This window comes from Tamandua tetradactyla, chromosome 7 (assembly GCF_023851605.1).
Source record: "Tamandua tetradactyla isolate mTamTet1 chromosome 7, mTamTet1.pri, whole genome shotgun sequence".
Classification (NCBI taxonomy): domain Eukaryota; kingdom Metazoa; phylum Chordata; class Mammalia; order Pilosa; family Myrmecophagidae; genus Tamandua; species Tamandua tetradactyla.
The window spans coordinates 70,947,627-70,953,626 of NC_135333.1; the positions used below are offsets into that span (position 1 = coordinate 70,947,627).

The following is a 6,000-nucleotide window of genomic DNA, read 5'->3' on the forward strand; positions in this document are numbered from 1 at the left end:
AATATCTCAGGGTTTGTGTTGGTGTGGGGTAAGGGGCTAGAAAAAAATATAGTTAGTTATTTTTAACCCCACCAAATTAACCAACTTGATTATAAGAAATACCTGAAATTATTTTACCTTTAGTTTACTGATCATTTATCCTTCTTTTGTCCATTCACACTGTAGTCAAACAGCTTTATTAACCTACTTATGGATTGTACACTCACATGTTAGAATGAAAAGGGCAGTAATGGTCATCTTAGACTTTAAAAACATGGATGTCTTTTTGCATTCCCTCAAAAATAAAGGTAAAGAATAAGAAATACATCATTTTGGAAAAACCCAGTGAAACAGCAGCAGATATTTAAGTGAAAGTTAAATTTATTTTCAAAATTGTTTAATAACCTTGTATCATCTTCATTGCTATTTTAAAAGGTAAAAATGCATTTATCAAATATGTATAACATTATACCAAAATCTTAATTTTGTAAAATTTTTGTGTATTGTTAAAATTGTAATTGTAATAAGTTGTATTTTAAAAGTAATTTTCTGATATTCTCATGTCACCTGTGATGAAAACTGGCTTTATATATATATGTGTGTGTGTACATATATATACATACATATAAGTATGAACTATTCCATTTAAAATTTTAAGTAGTTTTTTTTTTCTTTTTTGATGACTGTAATTGATCATTTCTACTGGCTTTTTCTCCACTGAACTTTGAAATCTTTCTGTATATACTATGAATAAGAAACCTCCTTGGAACATTAGAAAAAAATCCAACAAGAGACTTGCTGACGTCAAGCACTTTATCAGACTGAGAAGGTATAGAAGGTACTGGAAACAGTCATCGACTTTCAAAATCATCCCTTCTTTTTCTCAAGGAGAATACAATGGAAAAACCACATTCCCTTCACTGAATCCCCATTTTGGGGTCTGGGGGGCTTAGAGAGACATTGTGAAATCAAATATTGTGTTATATTTTTCTCCTGGCTCACTCTTTTTGAGAAGGTTTATGGGCTATATGGCTGGTGAGACACGATCCCCTCCTAAGAAAATGTAGGTGCTCAGACAGGTAACCTCTGCTGCTACTGTTTTTATTTGTTTGTTTGTTTGTTTAATTTCATTTAAAATTTGTTTTTTTTGTACTAGGATTTTTTTTAATGCAATATATTGTAGGATTTATAACCAGGTTCACTGCTTTCCTTTTTTTATTTTTTTTTCTTAAACAACAAAAAATTTCATTTAAAGTACATTTAGGCGCCTTTGAAGCTTGGATTTTGGAATGTTTCAGTAGTGGACAGAAATCTACTGTTGGAATCTTCTAGTCTTCCAGGTTTAATTTGAAATGTTTTTAGTTTTGTTTTGGATTTTTGTGTGGTATTTTATTTCTTTTGTACCAGTGCCCTTTTGCCATGCTGTTCTGGGGTGGCTGCCTAACTCTAGTGAAAATTCTATTTATGAAAGTTTGGCTTTTTAAATTCCTTAATGTTTGCATTTAAAAAATTGTTTTTAAAGAAACATTCTAACTGCTTGCACTGTTACTGTTCTTTGCCAGCCTTTTCAGGAGCCAAAAAAACAAAAACAAACAAACAAAAAAATACCCAGAGAAAAAACTTTCCTTCTTCCCCCTTCCTGATGATGAGTGAGAAGTATTGAGAACTTTCGGGGTCAGTGCCCTTCTAAACTCCCCTTCCCCCAATAATGCAGCTGTATAATGAATGGTAAATGCAGCGCTTTGGATTCAGGCACAGCCCCGGGCTGCTTGCAGGTAATTTGACTCTTCTTTCTTTCCATCCCAAGGCTAACTTTATTTTTCTTTTAATTTCTTTTCTTTATATACTTCGAAGACAACCTTGGTTTTACAATAACTCTTATTTTAAAAAATAATATGTAAATATACCTAGCAAATAATTTGATTGAAAAAGTTATGGGGGTAGAGTTTTGATTTGGTCGGGCTGAACTCAGGACCTTCTTTGGGGATTTTGTTTTAGTCATTTAGATAATTCCACTCCTTGCATATATGTCTGTAATTATTTCAGAGTATGACTTTTGGCTTTTTATTTTGGGTTTGTTTGTTTCTTCCATTTTGCTACTCTGGCTTAAGCTTTTTCAGGGGTTGGTGTTCCGAATACACAGTGAGCTCACAGTATAAAGACACCAATTAGGAGTTGACAGGTATGGAAAACTAGAGTTTTGAAAAGGTAAAATTAGGTTTTAGGTTATATGTTTGGTAAAAACTCACCATAGCACTAATTCAGCTGACTTTAGTGCTTCTCTTTTTGTGACATTGTAAAAGTGAAAGGGAATGATGAGACATAGATTTTGGTTATTTTAGGAATAATGTGATTTCAGAAGTAATCATTTTAGCATTTTTGAGATGCTAGCTCTAACAAAGATAAATTTGAGCAATTTGAGATTATCATAAAATCATGGTTTAAATATTCAAAAATCAGAAGTTGGAACAGAATGAAGGATGTTTCTGAAGCACAAGATGGTTAAGCAGATAAACTGAGGCCATAAAACAAGTTAGTGGCAGGACTAGGACTAAAATTTGTACATTTTAGTAGTTAATAAGGTTTTCCTTCTTCTCCCTCCCTAATCCACCTACCCATTTCTCTTTTATCCTTCCTGAAGGTTTAGGTATAATATGAGCTACTATAATTTGGCGGCATAATTCTCTTTCTAATATGTAGTAGTAGGGGCCTTTTTAGGATATACTCCAGCATAATTTTATCCTATGGCTTTAGTTGTCCTATCCAAAGAGAATGTCACGTCCAGTAAATCACTAGTTAGTGAATCAGGAATCCTGACTTGTACCACTGTTTCTACAGCTGAAGGCATGTAATGGGTTATTAACATGTTCTGTACTTCAGTTCACTAATAAAAGATGAAGACAGTCAAAAATTTTCAGATGAAAATACTTAACCTGTTGAAGGGAAATTTAGAGAGGAATCCCAAGTGCCCTCCTGCATTTATGATGTATATTAAACAATTCTGGATCAAGAGAACCTTGTTCTTTTGCTGATAGGAATGGCCAGTATGAGAATGTATAGACTATGTGACTGCATAGATCTTGGAGAGTTGGATAACCTCCATTCTGCTGCCTCTATTAAATATGATAGATTTGTTATAAATGATCTTGCTTTCAGATTTCACAATAATCATACTTTTTAGATGGGCCGTATATAGCATATATACATGGCTGCTATTGTGGGGTTTGGAACATGAGGGGTAGGGTGAACTGTTGTTGTTTTAGGTTTCAGTCAGACAGACATCCCTGTGCCCCAGTTCCCAGAAGCACAGCAGGCCTCTAGGAGCATCCGTGGGAACGGCGCAGTCCTGACATCACCAACTCTCCTGCTCAGGCTCATCCCATTTACAGAGGTCAAAGGGTGGGGCTTGAGATTGGGGGAAGGAATGAGAAAGAAAGTAGAAACAATGTCACAGCAGTGTCACTGTTGACTAGCCTTTTATCATTATGTTGTCAGTGTTTGTTTTATTCCTGAGTTTTATCTTTACATGGCAAAACTACATATTTTCGTATCTTCATTTTGGGATAAAGGTAGTGGGTGGGTGGAACAAAAACAAGCCATTACTCTTATTATTCTATTCCTTAGTAGCTAATACAAAATTAAATTTGAAACCTAGACCCCAGTGACAAACAGGATGGGAATATAAATGAATCTGAAGATTTTAACAAATAGAAAACATGTATGTGGTGGTAATTGCCATTCAGTTCTCTTGTAACCGCTATACATTTGTCACTCTGTTCCCTTCCCCTCTCCCCCTCACCCATTCTTTTGTGTGTATATGCAGTTTGAGGAAATGTACATTCATGGCCAGTTCTTTTTAAAAGACTTAATGAATTAATTTTTGTGAGGAATATACACAATGCACAATGCTTATTTGGGCATACAAATGCTACCCTATTTTAAATGTAGGTGGCGTGTGTGTTCGTGTTTTAATGTATTCAGAGTCATTGGGCAATAAGCAGTCCAGAACATTGAAAACTCAAGCAGGTAAAGCATCTAACACCCTTAGTTTCTAGAATTACTTTTAAAAATTCTTTTATATTGCTGCATCTTCTACAGTTCTTTGGCATTGACCTCAGATTTTACTGAAGTTGTAGAATACCTAGCCAAAACTAAGTTAGTGATAGGTGATGAAGGAAGCTAAAAAAGAAAAGAAAATGCAACTGCTGAGTGTCTAAAATCTTTACACTTAAAAAAATTTTCCCAGCCTAGCATAAACATTGATCATACATTGTTTGATTTTCTGTGATTGGGATTTTTGTTGTTTTGAATTTAGGGGTGGAGGTGGGAGGAGACATTAAGAAGTTGATACAGGTGTGTAAATATGAATATTAAACAAAATTCTTTATGTTTAATCTGAATAGTAAGCAAGAACTTTTTCTATATACTCTTCTGCTGCAGCAGAGAAATAAAGTGGTAGGTGGCAGCAGAAGAAGGAATTATTCAGACTGATGGCTACTGACTGAAAATCTGCATAGCTGAAGAGATAGAACATGAGATACCAAGTGAAACAAGGGGAGCAAAAATGGAAACAGAGCTCAGAGTCTTGGATTTTGGTTCTTAAGTGGTGAGTTGTTTTCAACTATGGTAAAAGTGTGTTTTGAATCTGATAATAGTGTCTTATGAGCCATTGTGCTGTTTAATCACGAATACCCATACCCCCTTGCCTCATTGAATTTGTCCGAAGTGATGTACTCTCATTCTTTGAAAACAAAAATTGTACCTAAAATTAGGGTTTTCTCCCGACTACATTGATATATGTGAACCTTAATGATGGCAAAAATTTTGCTGACAATAAATCTGAGTTTTAAATAATCTGCGATAAAGATGAAATATACATTGTTAACCATTTTGCAGAAATTAAGGGCTCTTAGTCTTTTACTGGGAATGCTGGAGGGACAACAACAATATAATGTAATTTGAAAAAATGGGGGAAAAAAAGATTTCTTAGGCAGGCTGTCCCTTCTGTTACTGTGTATGCTTTTCAGTTCCTGTTCACCTTTCTCTTTTGTTTAACTGTCTCTGCTTTTCCTTTCTTCCTTTCTCTGGTTGTGCTTCTGCCTCCCTGACTTTTTATCGCTTTCTGACCTCAGTTTCTCTATGTACTTAAAGCTCTCGTTCAGTCCCTCTGAATTGTACTTGTGTTGCCATCTTTCATGCCATCTGCCTGCCTTTTTTTTTCTTAGTGTGTGGATGTACATGTGTGCATGTCTCCTTCTCTGTCCCTCTTTCCTTCTCATTTGCATTCTCTACATCTGTATCTGCTTGTATAAGGGAACTCTGTTTTGCCTTTAGATAATGTGAAGTAGATACCAACATTGTGCTTCTCTACACAATTAGAATTATACTAGGCTATGTAGAAGGAATTAAATGATATTTTAAAGTCCCCTAGAATTAAAGAATGTACATTTCAATTCCTAAATTTGTAATAAGATACAGACCTATTTACTCAATGTTTGTTGATGTTTATTTTACCCCATAGTCTCTTTATAATTTGTGGCAACCACACTATTTAAAATCACTTCGATGGAAAGGACAGTTCTTTATCTATCTAGATTTTTAACTTCAAATTTACTCTAATTTTTAAAGTCTCTACAAAATCAAAATGAGCCAAGCAGTATTTTACAGATGTATGTACTAGGGGAAATAAATTTTTTTGTTTTTCAGGTTGAGGTTAAAACTTAATTAAGGTTAAAATCTTCAATCTTTTTTTCTAGATTATATATGTGAGCATTTTAGAAATATTTTTATTAACACTCTTAAAAGTAGCATGCTAATAATTCTTTTCAGGTTTTACAAATGGTAAAAACGGGTACCCAGAGGAAAGATTATTTAAAGAAAGGGAATGCTGATTCCTGCTAAAATCTATAATAACAGATTGAGCTACTGACCCTCAAAGGCCTGCCATGGAAGTTTAGAATTTTTAAGATTAAAAGTTTAGCCTTTAATAAAATCTTGAGGGTGGGCCACGGTGGCTCAGCA

General features: G+C 34.4%; 1 protein-coding gene across 8 annotated transcripts in view; it reads left to right on the top strand.

The window, feature by feature from the left end:
- The window catches only part of RIMKLB (ribosomal modification protein rimK like family member B), an 87,647-nt gene extending 83,065 nt beyond the window's left edge, over window positions 1-4,582 (top strand). The window contains exons 7-9 of one of the 8 annotated variants that reach the window (XR_013179527.1): window positions 735-1,754; window positions 3,243-4,005; window positions 4,420-4,582. The gene's annotated coding sequence lies outside the window, so the exon portion shown is untranslated. Of the gene's footprint in view, window positions 1-734; window positions 1,755-3,242 lie in introns of those variants that run through there. The other 7 variants (XR_013179524.1, XR_013179528.1, XR_013179529.1 and 4 more) reach the window with 7 other exon arrangements.
- The last annotated feature ends 1,418 nt before the right edge of the window (window positions 4,583-6,000 follow it).